This window comes from Haliotis rufescens, unplaced genomic scaffold (assembly GCF_023055435.1).
Source record: "Haliotis rufescens isolate VD_foot unplaced genomic scaffold, xgHalRufe1.0.p SCAF_57, whole genome shotgun sequence".
NCBI classification, from domain to species: Eukaryota; Metazoa; Mollusca; class Gastropoda; order Lepetellida; family Haliotidae; genus Haliotis; species Haliotis rufescens.
In genome coordinates this window covers 1,025,927-1,049,485 of record NW_025964301.1, presented here as the reverse complement: position 1 = coordinate 1,049,485, position 23,559 = coordinate 1,025,927, and the positions used below count along the sequence as shown (strand labels likewise).

Here is a 23,559-nt window from a genome sequence, read left to right as displayed (position 1 = left end):
AAAATGAAGTGGATTCATCTCAAACTTAGTACATATAATCTGTGTCATATGGAGGGGTGCAGTCAAAAGAAAAAAATTGTTTTTAATAATTTTCCATTTTTTTATGAATTTTTCAAACCCTAACATCCATCCGAAAACTTTGTCCGCGCAATTTCTCTTAAACTATTTAGTGGATTCATCTCAAACTTAGTACATGTAATCTGTGTCATATGGAAGGGTGCAGTCAAAAGAAAAAAAATTGTTTTTATTAATTTTCCATTTTTTTATGCATTTTTCAAACCCTAACCCTATCCTCTCTATTTGATTTGAAACTACTGACACACTAGGCGGGTCGCGGGTATTAGTGAGCCACGCTCACGTTTTTTTCTTGTTATTGATTTCATTTACACTCGGTCTGATTGCGTAATGCTAGGAGGCCATACTTAAGCTTTTAGCATGAGATAGACTCGTAAAGCAGGGCAGATATATTGACAGAGCTAGACCTGTGTCGTGACATGCTGGGATGAGAAATGGGAAAGTTCTCCTGTTCAACACATTGCCACAGTAAATGCTAGGCTGCAGGAGCATTTGATTGACTGTATTCGACGTAATAAGCCCCAATGATGATATTTGCTTATATATTGGCAAGTAAACAATCCGAATAAGCGCCCTTGCTATTGATCAGTGTACTCAAAACTTATTTATTCGTGTATAATACACACTCGTAAAATATAACTTGAGCCATAAATGCAAACAAACAAGTGTCCAGAATAGGCTTCTATTCAATCAAGGAGACTTTCAATAATTTTAATATTCAAATCAGTCAACGAAACTTTAGACAAATATTTATTTTTCTAAAGTTTATTATGTTTATGACAAATTCATCTAATAGGCAAGGAAAAGGGTTCTGGTCTAACAATCGTTATGTGGTTGGTAAATGTTTGATATATTTTCCCAAATCAGCCACTTGGCATTGTTATTGTTGGCGTTGGTAACAGCAGCACATGTCAAGTGTTTGACAACAATCCGCATTGTCGGTATATAATCATGATAATATTTCCCCTACACTGCTGTGCAGCCTTGATAACAGTGAAATGTAAGGAGCCTTGTATCAGTGCTTCCTGCTTCCTGCCGCCCACAAAGTGGGTGTGGCACAACATTATTGATGCTATAGTTAGCATGGGACGTGTTGGGAGGCCTTTGTAATTTCATTCTTTGTTCCTTGAGGGGGGCTCTACCTTATGATAGTGATGGAACATACACCGTCACATTTTTTACTTCCCGATACATTGTATCAATCAGTCACACACTTAAGTAAAGAAATTTGGTTCTTACCTTAAATGTTTGCTAAGGTAACTGTTACACCAAACAAACGCAAATTAGTTGTAAAAATGTAAATGTACCAGGTATTTGACTATTTGATGAAAAACATGTACAGACCACAGATAAGAGCACGTGCAAGTATTGTGATACGTATCGGTTCGTGGGCAAGGTATCGTGATACGTATCAGATCACACAGTTCGTGTATCATCCCTACTTTATGATCTGGTTGTCATGGTTGTGGTGCCAATGTTTTTTCTATAGATTGTCTTCATGCATCTAGTAACCATGGTAACCATGTTAATCCCGAAAGCCTTGTCTTATCCCTTACTGCAAGGCAGGGTAACAACAAGTCCCATTTTCCATGGGTAACATGAGTAACATGACAATTGAAGTAATTTTTCAATATGAATTATCATATATTTTTTTCATTTTTGTTGACAATAGGGTCGGGCATCATTAGGACCAGTCTCCATTGAACAACACACAGATGCCAAGAATAGTTTATTTTGGCCTTAGACGTTACACATGCTGCCATGTTTTTGTCAAACGGAAACATGTGTTGTCTGTGTGATGGCATGAGGTGGCTTTTGTCATGTTATGTGTCTCGTGTTGATTGTTGAGCCGGAGTGGTTAATGGTGGTTTTAACATCTTGTGGACCTGCAAATGTTAGGTGTGTTGTCAAACGAAATTCAGTGTTTATGGAATTCCCAATCTGCAATTGAAGAAGATTCTGATATGAGAATGTATTGTTGTATTGTTTGATTAATTCTGGTTTGGGATAATGTTTAAAGATGTGGAATGGCAAATAATTTGTTTGGATGAAAATTAAATGTTTGTGAATTGCTTCAACCTCGGATGTAAAATACCTAGTGGTAACATCCATGCCCTGTACTTCAAGCCTGACACTTGGGCAAGAGAAGGACTCATTGAAGGCTCTGAAGTTGTAAGTACCTGATTGAAACATGGACAATTGTGTTAAGATTTTTTGAGAAACATTGAACGTGGGCTTAATATGTTCAAAGCACTTTAAGTGATATTCCAGCATAATGGGGGGGGCATGGGTGGCCCAGTCATCTAAGGCGCCGCGATTCGCTGTGCAGAGTTGCGTCCCTTGGGCACGCCAGAAACCTATGATCTTGGGTTCGAATCCCGGTTCGCCCCGGTTATGTTTCTAGGTTTGTCAGCACCATACCCGTGCTTGTGGGTTTCACCAAAGTGGTAAACGTCTGAGACCTGCATTACTTCGGGCTTTCCTCCCACATTAAGCTGACGCGCTGCGATATAACTGGAATACTGTTAAAAAGCGGCGTTAAACCCAACTCACTCACTCACTCCAGCATTATCACAGTAGGAGACAACAGAAATTAACTCTACACATTTTACCATTTATGTGGGGAATCAAAACCCAAACCTTCGATGTGATTAGCGAACGCTTTAACCATGAGGCTACCCTACAACTCTTAACTTACACAAAGTTTATATAATTGCAGTGAATATGATTTGCGTGTATTCTTTATTTCAAGCATAGAGGATGCAACATTTTGCTTGCATAACAGTATCCATTACTGGATTATGTTGCATTTTAAAAATATTAGTGTATCATGGATGAACAGTTTATTCCAAAACCACAGCAGCTTGATAAGTTAAGGGATCTTGGTTGCCTGAAATGTGTGACAATGAACAATCGGCTAGTTATTACCTGCATGTACGGGACGCATGGGTGATTCTTGCGACAGTCTGTCGCTATTTTGTCAGTCCCAGGTTAAACCAGTGTGTGCTGTGTCATGTGGAGTGTTTTGTTACGGGAGTCATAAGTGGTAAAGCAGGTTTAACATAAAAATGACAAAGATCACAAAGCAAGACCAGATTGAAATATCGTGTGTAAGCATGTGTTTTGACAAGGAGATTTTTTTAAATGCACGTCATGCCTAACGATCTTGTTAAGCTTCATATTTTTTTGCCTGATATACAGATCGCATGCAGCGCTTAGAACTAGAAAAATCCAGAGAAACAGCATCAGAATGACAAAATATTTTTTATACCACTGACAGTGAAGATTGCTTTGGAAATAAAATAATCCAAGTGACAAAAACAGAATTTTTCCGACAATAAATTGTCTTTACATTTCATGCTAAGATTACTACTTTCTGATCACCTGATCACCTGATAACCAATCAAATCTGTCAATCCTGTACAATGTACTTTTTTCTTCTTAATGTTATTGTGACTATATCATAGTGGTCTGTATTAGGGCTGGGACGAGTCCAAATTTACCACCCGGGTACCCACCCCCATACTACCCGACCCTACCCGGGTACCTGCTATTATTAAGGTCTCAAGAGAAAGGTACAAAATGTCCGATTGGGAAACGTTTGACCGTACTCCTGTCCAAATAAATTTAGATACACGTATAAACCGATCTGGTCATGCGTACACTGAAGTTGACTGATGTTTTATCATTATGCAAACATATAAAGTCAGAAGGAATGTGTGTAAAGTCAGAGAGATGTGTGAACATTTATCACTTATAATGTAACCATAGGGTTCTAGATAATTTTTGCCATTAAACAATATAATCACGTAACTAAACACGAGTCCGGGTAGTCCTATGGGTACCTGGGTCCTACTCAGTACCCACCTGACCCGGGTACCCGAGTTACCCGACCAAGTCCTAGTCTGTAACCATGTTGTAAATGGTTCAGTGTAAGGTTCACAGGCCACAAATCAAGCAAAGTTAAGCAACTATGGTTGCGGAGAGTCCTTCAGGAGACTGTTTGGCAGCTTGGCTTGTTGGAGTTTCTAGGGCTTTTGTCCTGCCCCGGACTGAAGCACATGTCTAACATGTGGTGGGGGCGGTCGGGTAGCCTTTTGGTAAAAGCGTTCGCTCGTCACGTCAAAGACCCGGGTTCGATTCCCGACATGGGTACAATGTGTGAAGCCCATTTCTGGTGTCCCCCGCTGTGATATTGCTGGAATATTGCTAAAAGCGGCATAAAACGATACTCACTCAATCTTCTCAACCGTGTCAACATGTGGTGTCTCCTCAGGAAAGTGACTTTGTTCAAAATATGCCTCTGTCCATCCAGCTGTAAATGGGTACCCGGTAGGATGATGTGGTAATGTGACTGTTAACCTTTCAGCACTTCACAGGCAGCTTGGTTTGAGTACTCCCCAGGGAGCTGAGAATACAAAGTGGCTGAAATCCTTGTTCACAATGCATTTTGAGGCGCCTTATGAGTGACAATTCACATTTTGACTTTTCATTATATTTTAAAACTATATCTTTTTTTGGAAGACCAAAATACAATTCACAACTTTCAATTCATATTTATTACAGAGGTACATGACATCAAACATTTGGACTTGTTTTATGACATATAACTGTTTTTGTAATAATTGTCAGTTTTTAGACATAATGTCTGATGACTTGAAAGTAGACATGTATGTTGAAAGGTTTTGAACAAATGTTTTTATTATGTTACAAACTAACAACTAACGAGAGAAAAATAAGATATTTATTGTACAGTCTGCACACATGGCGACCTTCACTGAAGTAAGTTGACGTCAAACCTCTTTCTTTATGACGTCACACTCACAGCACAATTGTATCCTAGCACCCATAAGATCCTTTTTCTCCTGGTGGCCATCTTTAAAAATGATCTGATTTCACTTATTTTCAAACTAGGGTAGTTAGATGGCATTTTCTTGCTTATTTTTAAAAAATAGACTGTAACTCATAATGTCAGAGAAATAAAGTAAAGCAATGTTTGGGATATATTCTCATGTAAGCTCTGTTCTGTCACTGAAAAATGTTATGCTTGGCATTTTTGGTCGGTTGGGCATGGTTGGTTTTCAAAACATTTCTTGAGGCGTTCTATTACAGTTCTACAGTTTAGAGGGGCGGTCGGGTAGCCTAGTGGTTAAAGCGTTCGCTCGTCATGCCGAAGACCCGGGTTGATTCCCGACATGGGTACAATGTGTGAAGCCCATTTCTGGTGTCCCCCGTCGTGATATTGCTGGAATATTGCTAAAAGCGGCGTAAAACCAAACTCACTCACTCACTCTACATTTTAGCAGAAAAATTCTAGTTCCCTCAACTGTTCACTTGTCTTGGACGAGTCTTGTCACACCCTGCCTTCCTTCTGCCGGCTTCGTGGACACTGTCCCCTGTAGGACCCTCACAAGCCTACAATTAACAATATGGCTTCTTATTCTCTATATATGATACCTGTGAGGCCATTATTTTCAAGACCCAGGGGTAGAATAGGTCTTCAGCAACCCATGCTTGCCGTAAAAGGTGAATATGCTTGTCGTAACAGGCGACCAACAGGATTGGGTGGTCAGGCTCGCTGACTTGGTTGATACATGTCATCGGTTCCAATTGCGTGGATCGATGCTCATGATATTAATCACTGGCTTGTCTGGTCCAGAAGTGATTATTTACAGACCGCCGTCATATAGCTGCTGGAATATTGCTGAGTGCGGCGTTAACCAACAAACCAAACCAACTATTATTTTCAAATTAATAGGACCCACAAGTATTCACATCTATCTCTGTTCATGATATTATCGGTGTCAGGGCAAAATATGTAAACAGTGTTTTTTGCAGTACTTTGTGTGAATTTTGAACTGGTTATTTCTGTAGACGACCTAAGATGGAAGCCATGTTCCCTGCTTCCAATGAACAAATATCGAGGACCAGAAATAGCTGCCAGTATTGATGTCAGTCATTGCGTAATTAACACAAGTGTTGACAAATCAGTCTGTGACAAGGTAGCAGTTGACAGAAGTAATTACTGCTGTTGACAGAAACTAAACTTAAAGGAAGTTGCCTATATTCCCAGGAAATCAAATTGAAACACACCCCAACACACCTTTTAGATGTAATTTGTTGTTTTCAGCAGTTTTTGTTTTGGGTCAGTAAGTAAGATATGCATCTTGCAGTTTTTTTTGTGCAGGTTTTCGAGTTAGACTCATCGTTCTGAGCAACCTAATAATGCACGTAAAAGGCAACTTGATGGATATGGGGGTCAGGCTTGGTTATTTGGTTGATTATTTCATGGATCACTGCTCATAAGTATGGCTTGTCTTGTCCAGACTGGAGTGTGGCATCATATAGCTGAAATGTTTCACTCACTCACTCACTCACTCACTCACTCACTCACTCACTCACTCACTCACTCACTAAGCTGAAAGAAAATTGAATGCTCACTCACTCACTCACTCGTAAATAAGCTGAAAGTTAAATGCTCTGACTCACCCAAACACTCACTCACTCACTTGTAAATGACCTGAAAGAAAATTGAATGCTCACTCACTCACTCACTTACTCGTAAATAAGCTGAAAGAAAGTTAAATGCTCTTACTCACCCAAACACTCACTCACTCACTCACTCACTCACTCGTAAATGACCTGAAAGAAAATTGAATGCTCACTCACTCATAACCTGAAAGAAAATTGAATGCTCACTCACTCACTCATTCACCCACTCACTCACTCGTAAATAAGCTCAAAGAAAATTAAATGTTCTCACTCACTCACCCAAACATCAACTCACTCACTCGTAAATAACCTGAAAGAAAATTGAATGCTCACTCACTCATAACCTGAAAGAAAATTGAATCGTGATCAGTCGTCAAGTGTTGTATAAAGCCTACATATCCTGTGTCCTACAAGATTGCAGCCTACATCAAGCAGTGCGGACAGCGGCAAGCCATTGGGTCTCCTGAATCACATTCATTATGTACATGCAGTGTCTCAAAGGTCAGGACTTGTAGAACCTTCACATGCTCTTATTGTTGCACAGGTGTGCAATAAATGTTAATGAGTGTCATAAACCCTCAAATGTGTTGGTCAACCGGAGAACCAATGCCTCGCGTCGCGCTGACCAAAACTAAACATTGAACTGACCAGCTCACAATGTTTGCCAGGTCAGTGAACTCCACGCACGCACAGGATATCTTCGTGTTCTCAGAAGTGACACATTTGTGTTTACCTTGAATTTATTGTCTGGGTTTTCGAAGATAAACATTTGATATTGAGCCCTGTTTGATCTGTGTTGAGAAGATTATTTGTAAATCATGTTTCGGTTCTTTAAGATAATCTGTAAGGTTGAATGATGTGTTGGAAACGTGATCCTCTTGAATGAGTTATTAATCTGTGATTAAGCAGAGTAAACATTTGACTTTGTTATCATAATTTGTAGCTCAAGGACTTTCAGTGCTGTCAATACTAATTTAGTTCAAACATTTAAGCTTTTATGAACTGATTTAAATATTTGCAGAAGTCCTTGTTTAAGACGGCTGTTAAACCATTATCTTCTATCATTGTCTATTCCATAACTGTTATCATATTTAGGTATGTCTTTATAAAAACCCTGGTCATGTATTTTGACTCTCATCCAAACATGATGTAATTTTACCAGGAACAATAAAAAAAAAAAAAATAGGTATGTCTTTATGAATATGTACCAGGAATATTTATTGGCAATAGTACAGTATGTGAAATAATCTCAAACTATTGCAGTCAAAGTGGACTAACTGGCCTTAAAAACACTAGTCAGTTTCAAATTTCACAACCCTAAATATGCTACAGTTTATTTTTTCAGAAATTTGAATAAATTAACCCAATTTTCAAATCATGAGTCAAATATTATGAAGGGGTTAACTTTGATAATTCAACCTCAATTAATTGCAGATATTAATTTAACGTTTCGTTTTTTGATGGTCATATAGATCTACAGAAATGGGAGAACGTTTTTTTATTTTGATCATCTAAGAGTTGTCCATTCAAACGTCACCATTAAAATCTCTGTATCCAGTCGGGCAAGAATCGCATTTCAGAATCTTGAGCCCAATCAAAATGTTGCTGACCACGGGCTTGTGGGCAGGTTGCTATTTTGCACACTGCACTTGCTGCCGGCCCAAAATATGCCATATACATACTTCATAAACATCGTGATCATGCGTCATGTGAATCACATCTGTTGACAGTTCATGTACGCAGATGCATTGAACAGTTTGTGTAAACAATTAAATTGAAAAATATTTAATTCAAATTTAAAAATAAATTGGGTGAAAATCGAATTACTTATTTGTTGTGGTCCAGGGCTCGATTAAGCTATGTAAAGCATCAAATTTTTTTAAAACGCAACCTAATATGTATATGTACATACACCAAGTGCATGTGAAATAAATTCAAATTTATGTCAGACTAACCCTTGCTGGAACATACAACATCAATATTTGAACATAACGCCTCGAAGCTTTATTTACTATACTATATAACACTACACTTTGTGCTATGTGTAATTTGTCATGCTTTCTTGGGCGTGATGTCATCAAACTGAGGACACTTCAAGATTATGTGCACATGATTCGGGCCTCGAAGTTTAAATTTTTACCAAGTAGCCAGGTGGCTACAAGAATGTTTTTCCAAGTAGCCAGTGGTAAAATGAAGAAGTCAAGCCAATATTGTAGGTAGCCAAAAGCATTTGAAATTATCTTTATCAAATAACTATAATAATATGAACAAGTTACAGCAGTCTTGAAATTGTATCTTATGGAAACTGTACTTGAATTTTGTTACTTGTGTCTTGGACAATGATGCAATTTATGTTACTAGATTATATAGGTATATCCTCGCTTATCCAATGAGCAATATCAACTAAAATAAAATACAAATTACATTAATTTTTATGTATTTTGGTTCATTGTCGACATTAGAAGGAATTATTTGTGAGTACAATTATTAGCATGATTAGTAGACATGTTTCCAATATCAGCTGTTATTTATTTTTGTGTCTACAGATGTGTAGCAATAGAATTTAGTCGCCACAAGATAATTTTCTAGGTAGTCATTTGGCTACCTCTGAATTTTAGACAGAAGACAAACTGGAATTTAGGTCACATTGGCTATCGTTTTAGTCGCAACTTTGAGGCCTGCTGATTCTATGATGTTTTCAGCAATATATCATTAAGGTATATGACACTGCCAGCAGACAGGCCTACGTTTCAACTTTGATACATTTATGGGACCAGGGTGCAACCAGGTTGTGTCTGTTGCAATCTGGGTTCCATGTCAACATGCGCCTTGTACAAATTAAATCCAGTTCCTTAAATCGAGAAAGGGGTGGTCGGGTAGCCTAGTGGTTAAAGTGTTCGCTCGTCACGCCCCGATTTTTGTAAGTCAATCCTGATAAATGGAATAACTCCCCAAGACCACCTGGTTAAACTGATCAGTTACAGCCAAAGAAATTAACTAAAGAATAGGCAGAGACGAAGACACTCGCAGACACATCTTTTGTTCAAGATAAGCCCTTATTATTAGAAGCAAGCTACAGTGCCAATTTCTTGTAAGACAAGGGACGGTCGGGTAGCCTAGTGGTTAAAGCGTTCGCTCGTCACGCTGAAGACCGGGGTTCGATTTCCGTGTGTGAAGCCCATTTCTGGTGTCTCCCGCCGTGATATTGCTGGAATATTGCTAAAAGCGGCGTAAAATCATACTCACTCACTCACTCCTTAAATCGAGCAGAGCTTACAGTGGCCATGTGAGCAATTGGCCTTTCAGCAATGTTCAAGTGTAATCAGTTTTGTAATATTGTACAAACACAAAATTCCATTCCATTCCTAAATGTCAAGAGCCCGCTTCAAGCATGTTCCCCCAGATGAGCATTCCTTGTACATGTTGTATATTAATGACGCTGTCACTTGATGTCAGACTGAGGCTGTGGGCTGCAGGAGAGAGGAACTGGGATAATGTAGTTCCATCAGATATGGAAGTTAGTTAGAATTCTTGACATGGAAGTCTTTCTGTTGCTGCACTGATATAGCACTTCAAGATACAATCAGATTTCCTGTTTTTGTTTGTTTAAAAGATGTATGATTCGGATCATGCTGATTGTGTCTGAAAGTGCTGTTCGTGTTTTGATTTCTGGTTTCAGTTGGTTTTATCATTAAGATTAAGTTTTTATTTTTCTCTTTGGTGTTGGGATGACCTAGAAGTTGAAGAATCAGCTAAATGTCACATGGAAGTCTCCTATGATAGAAAAATTGATTCCCCACACGGATCTGATTTCTGGTTTCATGTGGTTTTGTTAAAAGATTCAGGATTCAGGATTCATCTTTGGTGATGGGGTAGCCCAGTGGTTAAGGTGTTTGCTCATCGAGCCAAAGCCCAGGGTGTGATTCCTCAAATGGATCTGGGGGCGGTCGGGTAGCCTAGTGGTTAAAGCGTTCGCTCGTCACGCCGAAGACCCGGGTTCGATTCCCGACATGGGCACAATGTGTGAAGCCCATTTCTGGTGTCCCCCGCCGTGATATTGCTGGAATAGTGCTAAAAGCGGCGTAAAACCATACTCACTCACTCACTCAAATGGATCTGATTATCATTTTTTATCACGTCACGTTTTTGTTTCCGGAGCATAACTCAGAAACCTATAAATATCTTTCATGAAACTTTGCAGGTTTGTCAGGTACATGCTGAACTGGTGCCTTTGGCTAATTAGAAATTTTAGAAATTTTTATTTTTTACATTTCCATAGCCATGATAGCAGCAAAATGGACTTAGGTTCTGTGAGGGTAGTGTTCGTTTCCGGAGCATAACTCAAACCGTTCAATATTTTTTCATGAAACTTTGCAGGTTTGTCAGGTACATGCTGAACTGGTGCCTTTGGCTATTTAGAAATTTTAGAAATTTTTATTTTTTACATTTCCATAGCCATGATAGCAGCAAAATGGACTTTGGTTCTGTGAGGGTAGTGTTCTTTTCCGGAGCATAACTCAAACCGTTCAATATTTTTTCATGAAACTTTGCAGGTTTGTCAGGTACATGCTGAACTGGTGCTTTTTGCTATTTAGAAATTTTATTTTTTATGTTTCCAAGGCAACAAGATGGACTTAGGTTCCAAACTCTTCTTTTTTTTAACAATTTCCATAACAAGTTCCACTTCGGTTAAAAAAGGTTAGGGTTTGTTTAGATTTAATTATGTCATAAATTCTGCAACAGGTGCCGGGGATATAGCCACGTTAGTGGCAAACTCTTGTTTTCATTTGGTTTTGTTAAAAGATTCAGGGTTCTTTCATCTTTGGTGATGGGGTAGCCTACAGGTTAAAGTGATCATCAATTGAAGGCCCAGGCTTGATTTCCCTACATGGGTACAATGTGTGACGCCTATTTCTAGCGTGCTGGCTGTAATATTAATGAGATACCCTGAAAGTGGCATGAACCATGCTGTACCTTATTCATGCGTCCATCCCAGAAAACTATAGAACTCTTAGTTTATTTGCTGTTTAACGCCACATTCAGCAATATTCTAGCTGCATGACGGCGGTCTGTAAATAATCAAGTATGGACCAGACAATCCAGTGATTGACATCATGAGCATCGATCCATGCAATTGGGATCAATGACATGCATCAACCAAGTCAGCGAGCCTGTTAGTCGCCTCTTACGACAAGCAGAGTCGCTTTTTACATCAAGCGTGGGTTGCTGAAGACCTATTCTACCCCAGATCTTCACGGGTCAGAACTCTTCGTAACAAGCCTTATCAAACAAGACATTCTAATTTTGAAGTCTTATATATCCTGATAGAGGTGTAACGATACAGTGGGGTCGCGGTACAACTGTATCCTGATACTTGATGATGGTGTGATATGATTCGTATGCCGATACAGTATTTTTAATTCATTATTTTATTTTCCTTTTTGCAGGTGAATCACAATCCTGAATCAATTGTTTTTATATTTCAGAGATCAAAGATGGGATATTGTAGGGCCAAAAAATATATAGGCTAGAGGGCACTGAGAATGTTAAGTTGTTTATAGCCAACCAAGAAATACTAGAGAATCTGCGTATGCTGGTTGAACAGTTTCTGTTATTATTGACATGTTTTTAAACTATTATAACTTGTAATGTAATGTACCCTATGTATCGTGATACAGTGTTGTAAATTGTATTGTATCATGGGCCTCGTATCGGGATACAATACTGTATCACTATCGCTACACAAGGACTGTTCCCTGATATCGTGGTGTGAGTGTCTTGGCATGACCCCCCCCCCCCCCCCCCCCCCTCTCAAGCATTGCACAGTCATTTGATGTTTAATTATTATCATCTCAAGAGCAACGATAAAAAAAATTATCAGTAATTAGCAAGATTTTTTATTGATTTCTGCCAATTTCAGCAGCCATGAAGTGAACACTACAAAGTGATGTCTTATTTCAGTCTTGCCACTGGTGTATATCTCAAGGAATGTCAGCTCCTTGTTAGATCCTCATTGATCCTCATTAGATCCTAGTTAGATCCTCGTTAGATCCTTGTCCCAGATAGGTTGCAGTTATCAAACACTCCTATTCCCTTTGAAGCTCAGATTAGATTTTTCAGAAAAAAATATTTTGGGTCCAATGTTGATGTTTATGCTTATTTGTTATTTCTGCAGCAGTCAGCCATACTGAAGATTTATCTCTGCAGCTTCACTGTTGTAAATAATCATCCCATGAAGATGCCAGATTTGAATTGGTCTTCAGCAGCCCATGCTTGTCGTAAAAGGGGACTATGCTTGTCGTAAGAGGCGACTAACGGTATCGGGTGGTCAGGCTCGCTGACTTGGTTGATGCATGTCATCGTATCCCAATCACGTAGATCAATGCTCATGATGTCATTCTCTGGATTGTCTGGTCCAGACTCGATTATTTACAGACCGCCGTCATATAGCTGGAATATTACTGAGTGCAGTGTTAAACAACAAACAAACAAAACACACTGTAATTAATCAACTCTGGGGCAAACAAATGGTGGTTGATAGCATGATCAACATTAAGTTGGGTTTAACACCGCTTTTAACAGTATTCCAGTTATATCACAGGGTGGCCAAGCTTAATGTGGGAGGAAAGCCCGAAGTGATGCAGGTCACCTCCCACATTAAGCTGACACGCCGTGATATAACTGGAAATGGAATACTGTTAAAAGGGGCGTTAAACCCAACTCAATCACTCACTCACTCACTCACTCACCCACTCACTATGCAGGTCGTAAGAGAGGCGACCAAATGGGTACTTTGTTGATGGCATGTCGTTGTACCTCGATGGTATGGATCGCACTTCACAATACGAATCACTGGATTGTCCGATTTTTTAAGGTTACCGTCATTAAATGGCAGGCTTTTACGCGACTCACAAATGTAGAGAACGGATGCAGAAACTGAATATACCACATCCCTCGGGAAGCACAATAATATTCATTGTACGCACAGCGCATCAAGAGCAGTAATGGGTACCTTTCATTTCATCCGTCAATCATGACCACTATCTGCGTAACCATTGATTCATTCCAGGCTCTAAAGTATCAAAACACACAGTACACTGCACCATTTCATTACTTTACAGGACCCTTATATTGCCTTTAAACAATGTAAAAGATGCTTAAAACTAATTATTTGGGGTCTCCTGGACCCCACTTTTGTAAGTCAATCCTGATAAAAGTAATAAATCCCCATGACCACCTGGTTAAATTGATCAGTTACAGCCAAAGAAATTAACCTTGAACAATTGATTAACTCTAAAGAATAGGCATAGACGAAGACCCCTGCAGACACATCTTTTGTTCAAGATAAGCCCTTATTATTAGAAGCAAGCTACAGTGCCAATTTCTTGTAAGACAAGGGGCGGTCGGGTAGCCAAGTGGTTAAAGCGTTCGCTCGTCACGCTGAAGACCGGGGTTAGATTCCCGACATGGGTACAATGTGTGAAGCCCATTTCTGGTGTCCCCCGCCGTGATATTGCTGGAATATTGCTAAAAGCGGCGTAAAACCATCCTTACTCACTCTTGTAAGACAAACTAATTTTTTATTTGTCCTTCAGAATACTTTTCCTAAAATGAGGAAATGAATGATAAAGTATTCAATCATCATAAATTCTTTGTGGACGACACTGTGGGATATTTTCTTCTTGTACATGATATGACCCATGGTAAGGAGACGACACTGTGGGATAATTTCTTCTTGTACATGATATGACCCATGGTAAGGAGACCACGCTGTGGGATATTTTCTCCTTGTACATGATATGACCCATGGTAAGGAGACGACACTGTGGGATATTTTCTTCTTGTGCATGATATGACCCATGGTAAGGAGACGACACTGTGGGATATTTTCTTCTTGTACATGATATGACCCATGGTAAGGAGATGACACTGTGGGATATTTTCTTCTTGTACATGATATGACCCATGCCAAGGAGGACAGAATTGTGTGTGTAGATATTGTGGCCTGATCACTCACAGGCTGAGTGGAAGAACAACACTGTGTAATGTTTAACAAGTTGATGGCGTCAACAGTTGACCTATACCATACGACACCGAGGGCCACACCCGGCTCGTGAGGTCACCTGAAGCATACTTCAAGATTTCGGCTGAATATCACCCAAGAGCCTCCTCCCTCGTCCTGCACCATGACTGTGGAATATATTTATTTTATGAAAAAAAATAATCTAGAAACGTATACAAAAGCAAGTATAGCCAGCTCTATATAGCTAGCTCTATTCCACAGCATAGGAAAAATTATTTTTTATATTTTTAAAGCCGAGAAGGGTTTTGTGTAACCATGGTAACATTTCATAGACTAAATGCTAGTCTACCTCCTCCCAAGAATGAAGTGTTCCAGTGGCCATAGACTTTCATAAGTCATTGACATGTGTAAGGAAGTTACTGTTAGATAACAAGTTTCAAATCTGATCATTTTAAGAAAATCAATTTATAATAGGTTTCTGTAAAAATCTGGCATCTTTTAGTACGGTCAGCCTTACTAGACTTGCTCAAGGAGAAGCTCCAAAGTCGGATACAAAGTGGAATTATCTTTTAGAGTTTAGGAGTTGGTAACCATGGTAACAGTTCTGCAAGTTTTCCATACCATAAAATCAACTTTACAGGGTTTTCATAGTTTGTTTAGCAGCACTAATTGTTATCCTTATACTCTGAAAATGAACAGGATCACTGTTGGAGGTAGAACAAGATGAAATACCAGAAAACTTTTGGGTCTATATAATGTGATGCATTCACAGAACTATTTCTGTTTATTTGTTTGTGTTTTTGAGAAAAATCTTTTTGAGAATGTCAACATTCTAACTTCTAGGCCGGCTGTATGTGAATTTATTTTTGGATCTGACCTCAAATTTTTGAAACCAGAATGAATGGTTTTTCTTCGAACTATAACCACCTCTTGGTCAATTGGATAGAGCATCTGCCTGGAGACAGGAAGGTCGATGGTTGGATCCTCGTCCATGTCATACCAAACAGTGTTAAAAGATACTTGTTGTTACCCTGCCTGTCACTCGCCTTCAAGGGTTATGATAAGATAAGGACTGGTTGGCTTGGAGTCGGTATTATCCATGTTTAACTGCGGTATTATAAGTATCTCATGAAAGCCATGTTAACCCCCAGTTTACCTCACCTTCAGACAGTTGTAATCCACACAGTATGTCTACAATGGCTGGTCAGCTGGGCTGGGTAGAGAAGTGAGGCTATTTGTGTTGTTTACTCAAGATTAGACGTGGCGAGACTCTCAATACTGGACACAGCCGGCACAGGGCTCAGAGTGTGTCTTAACAGTGAATTAGTGGCAAGGAAAACACTACCTAATCATGGATGAATAAGGTTACTCTTTGTGATGCGAAAACTAGCCTGTCATACGAAGGTGTCATATTGAAACTTCTGACATTCTGGGTACTCACGCACAGTAATGTTATACCATTTTTGACATTTTTCATGTGTACTTGTAGGCAAGCTAGACTACTTGGATAATGGTGATTAATTTTGCATACACCGTATTCGACATAATAAGTGCCCGGGGGGCTTTCAAAATTATAAATGGGGGGGGGGGGGGGGGGGGGGTCTTATTAGAATATTATTTTGGTGAAAAACCACAGGGTTGAAAGATCGAAATGTTTATATACGACAGATATAATTTTCCAGAATCTAATTTCCCATAATTAAGGAAGCATATACACACATATTATACACGAATAAATAAGTCTTGTGTACATTGATCATTCGGAAGGGGTGCTAATTGGGATTGTTCACTAGCCAATATATATGCACATATCGCCGTGGGCGCTTATTAGGGTTACAGGCCGGCAAAGCCACATTTCGAAAATAGAAAGCCCAAATTGATGTGGCGTTCCCGGCAATGGTTATGGTTGCGTGATTGTATAATGCGGCTCTCACGGCTATGCTGTCAAAACATGCTTTGTGATTCTAACAGGTTACCGTATATAACAAAACAAGTCTTGTTTTCTCATTTCTTATTCAACAAGGATAACATATTCATCAGAACTTTACATTGATGAATATGAATAGCATATGAATATCATAATGGATCATAACTGCAGATGAAGGAGGTCGCCCACGTGGTCAGCATATTCCATCTCACTCATCTTTTTCGATTGGACAACAAACAGTAAACTAATGGAAACATATGGCCAAACACCTCAGCATGTAAACAATAAATCTGATCAAACAACTTGGGACAGGCATAAAATGTACCACCACGCTTCGTAATTTAAATGTGAGATACTCATTTAAAGGTATCTCTAAAGAACACCACGCTTAGTAATTTAAATGTGGGACACTCATTTAAAGGTATCGGTAATCGGATTAATTAATTACCCGCTAGAATAGGTGAAATGCACTCAGCTGAAAATGTGGCCCTACCGGCAATAGCCATTTCTGAAATGTGGCGCTCCCGGCTAGACACCCTTATTAGAGAGCGGGCACTTATTACCTCGAATACGGTATTATGCAAATATTCAGCTTATCTGGAACTCGGAGTACCATTGAATAAATTAGGGTTGGGAGGGGTCACATAATGAGAACCACATTTCTTTTTTTTGGCCCAAGTCCATGCAAATAACTATTTACATTCTCCAGCATGTAAATAACACAACAGATGTACATCTCGAGACATTATCAGCTTGAGAATTTCAATATATCTTAAAGCGTTACCTAAAAGTGGCCGTGGGGTAGCCTAGTGGTTAAAGCATTCACTCATCACGCTGAATGTAACTCAGATGTGATTCCCATTGTACATGGTTACAATGTGTGAAGCCCATTCCTGGTGTCACCTGCTGTGATATTTCTAGAAAATTGTTAAGAGCAGCATAAAACCTCACTCATTCACTCAGCACTGTGATAATTATAACTACAATACTGATCAAAGTGATATTAAACTCAACTCTTCACACATCTTCCCAAGGCAAGTGAGTTAACTGACTATAAAAGTCCAGTTTCCACCCTTGCCGAACTAGGCTGGTATTATGGAGTTACATTTTGTCTGGACTAACGAGTCTATGTATAGTCCAATCAACATCTCGCGAAAATGAAATAGAAATCCGGTTCGTAAACCGTCATGCAGATTTCAGTTGATTGCAGGATTTGCAAAGCATGTGCACCGCTAACTCGTCAACAGATATTTTCTAATTTTTTCATGTTTTTAATCAAGGTGCTCACGTGATTTGATGCACTTTGCGATGTAAGACTCTTTTTATCACAATATGTAGATCTTGATTATCGATCAGAGCGTCTTGACCGGGCGCCGCCGTTTTGTTTGAAGCAAATGCAAGTGATTAGAGGGGTGGAATCTGATTGGTCCATAGGAGAGGCATGGAAGGGTCATAACTTATAATAGCCACTGCTGGCGCTACGATTGAGCTCAGGAATTCCAGCATTATTAGTTCGGCAAGGGTGGAAACTGGACTTTTAAAGTCAGTTAACTCTCTTGCCTTGGGAAGATGCTCTTCACACTGAATACTAAACATGAAATAGTAAAATGAGCACTGACGCTTGCAATTTTACTGCTGAAGTAGTTCATCTTAAAGCTTCAAAGATACACATTCAACTGAGGTCCGCAAACAAATATCATAGCAGCAATTATAATTCTATCCTGCAGGCTTTAATAAAAAAGCCCTATCCTTGCCAAGCTGGAGTGGTTTCAGCTTAAAATATTTACAACTGCAAGCTACTTAGTCATGTTAGTGGTTTAATTTCTTCAAGATGCAACATCACCTAGATTTTTCTCGTTTTGACTCTTCTATTTGAAATATCAAACCAAATTTCAGAATATAGCATTAATTACTCCTAGATGTGTAAAGATTTGCAATCAATTGAACATAAAATCCCTATCAGTCAACAGCTGATTATAAATTCGTCAGAACTGAATTGGACAGAGGTTATGTAACAATTGCAAATAAAAGCAAAATCCCAACAGTGTTATCAGCTAAATATAGATTTATAATTGATTAGATAACGGATGTTAAAACAGCAATAAATTAAAAGAAATCCCAAATGTACATCATCAATCTCTGGTCACACAACGCATACAAAAGCAGGGTCTTTAAGAAGGGCTCCATTGCAGTGCTAGACACAGTTATGTTCTTAATAAGGAGATGTCACTGTAAGGAGCTTGGGTGGCATCAGTGATATACAAATGAACGAGGTAGGGTGTATATCTCTGTGTTTCCGTTTACCGGATAATTGTTAGTAATTTACCAGTAAAATAGTCCATGTACCGGAAAATTTAACCCTCAATCAGTCAAACATATTGAATGTGCCGGCCACATCATTTTGAATTGCTGTCGGTCATTGAACCGGTACATTTAATCCTGAATGGAAACAGTATAATTGTAAAAAAAATAATTTTTTTATACTTTCTAGTCTTTTGACAGGCATTGATCATACTTTTTGTTTTTTAATTTTAGTTCATGCGTAAACAGAATATGTAGAAAATAATGGGGTATGGATCCAAACGTAGATGCGATCTTGTACCTTCAATGAGTCTGCATCAGCCAGCCATGTAGACTGAGAATGTATCAACAACGACATTGTTTAGTGGTGAGGTGGATCGGAATGTCCGAGGGGGAAGGGGGAAGGCTGTAGTTAATTATAACGACACAGACCCGAGAACGGTTGAAACTGACAGGTCGACTTCTTATGATCTCAAAATATATTGGAGGTGATATTCAAGACACAGTCATTTCTATACATGTCCATACATTTTGAAACAAGTTGAATACATGGGCAAAAGTATTCAAAAAGACATTAACAAATGGAGAACAGACGTTTGAAAGATAACCTTATTGACTAAAATGATTACTCTGAGGTGAGGTGAAATGGGGTGTAACGTTGCATCCATGATTATTACACTTATATAGCGACGTGCAGGCATGTCTGTGTGGCTGCTTGTACTAGTCCGGACTGATGCTGATTTATAGTGCTAGCCCACTGGGATACGATGCCGCAGTTTAACATGAATACCCCACTCAGACACAGTATACTGACTCCGAGCCAACCAGTCCTTGTTTTAGCCCCTTAATGCCGAGAGCCAGACAGGGTAACAACAAGTACCATCTTTTAACGTCGGGGATCGAACCCCGGACTTCCTCCCAAGGCGGAGACTCCAGCTTACTGGTTTGACTTATACTTATTAAACATGTTTGACTGTATAATACATGTTTGACTCACCCCATGGGATTCTGGGTTAGGATGGTTCCCATCCTACTTATGCTGGTCGTAAGAGGTGATTAAATGGATCAGGTGGTCTGGCTCGTAGCCCAGCAACATGGATCATTGCTCATAATATCAATCACTGGATAACCTGTTTAAGCTCGGTTATTTACTGGCCACCTTCATATAGCTGCAATATTGTAGACGGTGGTGTTAAACAACAAACATGTTTGACTAAAAATCATGAAAAATAGTGTGTAGGTGTAGAGTACACAGAATACAGCACTTTATAATGAAGTGCACGGGAGGGATTATTATTAATATAATACTCAACTTTTGATAGGGATATTTGTATCTTTCCATGTAACACAATAGAATGACATCTGATTTATGATGACCTTAATCCAAAGTTGAGTAGTATATATTAAAAATGTTACTGTATTCGGCGTAATAAACGCCCCGTTCTTATAAGCGTCCACGGTGAAATTTGCTGATATATTGGCAAGTGAACAATCCAAATTAGCACCCCTTCCGATTGATCAATGTGCACAAGACATATTTATTTGTGTACAATACGCACTCGTGTGTTATATGCACCCTTAAGTATGGGCAATTAAATTCTGGAAAAATATATCTGTCGGTATAATACGCACAGACTTTTCTTTTGTCTCATTTCAGGTTGTCGGCATAAACCACGAAATTTACGATCTTTCGACTCTTTCACCAAAATTATATTCTAATAAGAGACCCTTATTTCAAATTTTGAGAGCACCCTGGGTGCTTATTACGTCGAATACAGTATACATTTTAGGATATTGTATACTTTAGGTGTCATAATAAATCCTTGTCCAGAATTTGTTTCAATGTAAGGTTTCCAAAAGACCTTCGCCATGACTGGAATTTATATATATATTATATTTTTACTAAAAGCCTATGTAAGTCTATATCTAACTAAACCAAGTCTAGTTCCCGTGATTCCATGTATATAAGAACAGCAGAGGAGAAAAGGTTCTTTTTAAAAAAAATTTTTTAGTTATTTTAAAGAAATATTTTTGTAGATCTAGGTGTTAATCTAGGTTTTTGGTGAAGGGCTGCAAGGTTTAAACATATTGATATGCACTCTGTGCTTACCAATTACACTGACAGCTACCGTTACTATCAATCAATATTACAAGGTACTTGAACATGTTGAAGGTGGAGATATTGATATATACTTATCTCTTTCATCTATCTATATGTCATCAAAATTGACCAAATTGGATTATCAATGAAAAATTCAATATGTGAACAGCGGTAGAAACTATCATTTTTAGCCCACTAGTCCTTATAATGATAACATATAGCAAAACTCTCAAAATGGCACATGTCTACTAGTCCTTATGGTACCTTAACTATTGAGCAGTTTGGCAAGGACTACAGGACTAGTTCCAATTTCTAACGGTGTTTGAAGGTTCTTTTCTTTGTAAGGTCGGCCCAATTTGATCATTTTACAGGTTTTTATCCCCCCAAAATGGAGGCTGACGAGGGGAAAATTACAAAACTTTATGACACATGTTGACGAAACATACCGGTAGACTAAAATAAAATCTGATCATGCTATTATTTTCTTATTGTGCTTGTTACAGTATGTTCTTGTTGGAATTGATTTTTATTGGATGGAAATGGGATGTTTTCACTTGAGGGGATATATTTCTATTTGAGGAGTGGATGAGAGATAACCAACCGTGCAACTGGCAATGTAACTGTACCTTTTGAAGACTTCCAGGAATTATTGGTACCCTTTATGGAACTTTTGGCTCTTTTGGATGGCTTAACCATTACTATGGTAACAGGTGGATCTGAAAAACAAGTAATTAAATTGGTTTGGCTACAATGATGACACTAGGCAGCATTCGCTCATTCAGTGTTAATAAGATAATACTATTTCTGTGATATTGTAGCTCCCATACTTTAACATAGGCAGTCTTCAGTCTTCAGTGCTTAAGATTGTAACTCCCATACTCACTCACTCACTCACTCACTCACTCACTCACAAATAACCTGCAAGAAATTGAATGTTTGCTCACTCACTCATAACCTGAAAGAAAATTGAATGCTGTCACTCACACTCACTCACTCACACTCACTCACTCACTCACTAATAACCTGAAAGAAAATTGAATGCTCACTCACTCACTGATAACCTGAAAGAAAATTGAATGCTCACTCACTCACTCACTCACTCACTCACTCACTCACTCACTCACTCACTCACTCACCCAGACATACAAAAGTCCCATACTTTACCGTGCATGGGCAGCTAAGAACTCACCCAGACATACAAAAGTCCCTTACTTTACCGTGCATGTACTTACAATAGTTGCAGCTAAGATTGTTTTGTGCAGGTGGGCCTACAGGTCAGTATTTTTTCGCTTTCTGAATGCATGGGGCAAGTTAGCCTCTTCAAATGACAAGTATGTTCTGTTTACTGGGAAACATGGGCAGCCAGTTGTTAGAGGGGTGGAAGATTACAGGGTGTCGAGTACGGAAGGCTGTGTGTACTTTGAGGGTAGGCGGATGTGAGACTCCTGAACTAAAGAGCTCTACTCATACCACGGTTGCACGATGTAAACAAGACCTAGCATGTAACCTGCGTCACTGATAAGGCAGCAGAGAGGTCGACTTAGGCTTGTCTTGCTCCCTGTGCAGGTGAGTGTCTTTTACACTTCAGTGTTGGGTGTACGTTCTGGGTCAGGAGGGGTACTATACCATGTATACAGACAACCTGCATCTGCTATATGTTGGCTGTGTCTTAATTATGGGCAAGGACTTGTCAGGTGTGATATAATTGTATTAGTACAGAATTGTTTCAAGTGATCATTTTGTGAAGAAAGAGAATTTGGGATGTGGTAATTTCAGTGCTTTAAACTGTTTATGAATGGAAGGCTAGTTGGAAGATCTGGCCTGTCACCTGGCCGTCTTCTGTGGGTTACAATGTTGCTGTTTATGAATGTATGGCTTGTTGGAAGATCTCGAATGTAACCAGGCCGATCGATGTTGTGCACTAAGTCATTCTGTGGGTTACAATGTTGCTGTTTATGAATGTATGGCTGGGTGGAAGATCTCGCCTGTCACCTGGCCGTCTTCTGTGGGTTACAATGTTGCTGTTTATGAATGTATGGCTTGTTGGAAGATCTCGATGGTAACCAGGCCGATGTGAGTCATTCTGTGGGTTACAATGTTGCTGTTTATGAATGTATGGCTGGTGGAAGATCTCGCCTGTCACCTGGCCGTCTTCTGTGGGTTACAATGTTGCTGTTTATGAATGTATGGCTTGTTGGAAGATCTCGAATGTAACCAGGCCGATGTGAGTCATTCTGTGGGTTACAATGTTGCTGTTTATGAATGTATGGCTCGGTGGAAGATCTCGCCTGTCACCTGGCCGTCTTCTGTGGGTTACAATGTTGCTGTTTATGAATGTATGGCTTGTTGGAAGATCTCGAATGTAACCAGGCCGATGTGAGTCATTCTGTGGGTTACAATGTTGCTGTTTATGAATGTATGGCTCGGTGGAAGATCTCGCCTGTCACCTGGCCGTCTTCTGTGGGTTACAATGTTGCTGTTTATGAATGTATGGCTTGTTGGAAGATCTCGAATGTAACCAGGCCGATGTGAGTCATTCTGTGGGTTACAATGTTGCTGTTTATGAATGTATGGCTCGGTGGAAGATCTCGAATGTAACCAGGCCGATGTGAGTCATTCTGTGGGTTACAATGTTGCTGT

General features: G+C 39.2%; 1 protein-coding gene across 4 annotated transcripts in view; it reads left to right on the top strand.

The window, feature by feature from the left end:
• LOC124137820 (unconventional myosin-Ic-like) overlaps positions 1-23,559 on the top strand; it is a 107,658-nt gene that overhangs the window by 8,897 nt on the left and 75,202 nt on the right. The window contains exon 1 of one of the 4 annotated variants that reach the window (XM_046504285.2): positions 22,291-22,485. The exons of the other annotated variants lie outside the window; for them this stretch is intronic. The gene's annotated coding sequence lies outside the window, so the exon portion shown is untranslated. Of the gene's footprint in view, positions 1-22,290; positions 22,486-23,559 lie in introns of those variants that run through there. 4 annotated transcript variants of the gene reach the window in all.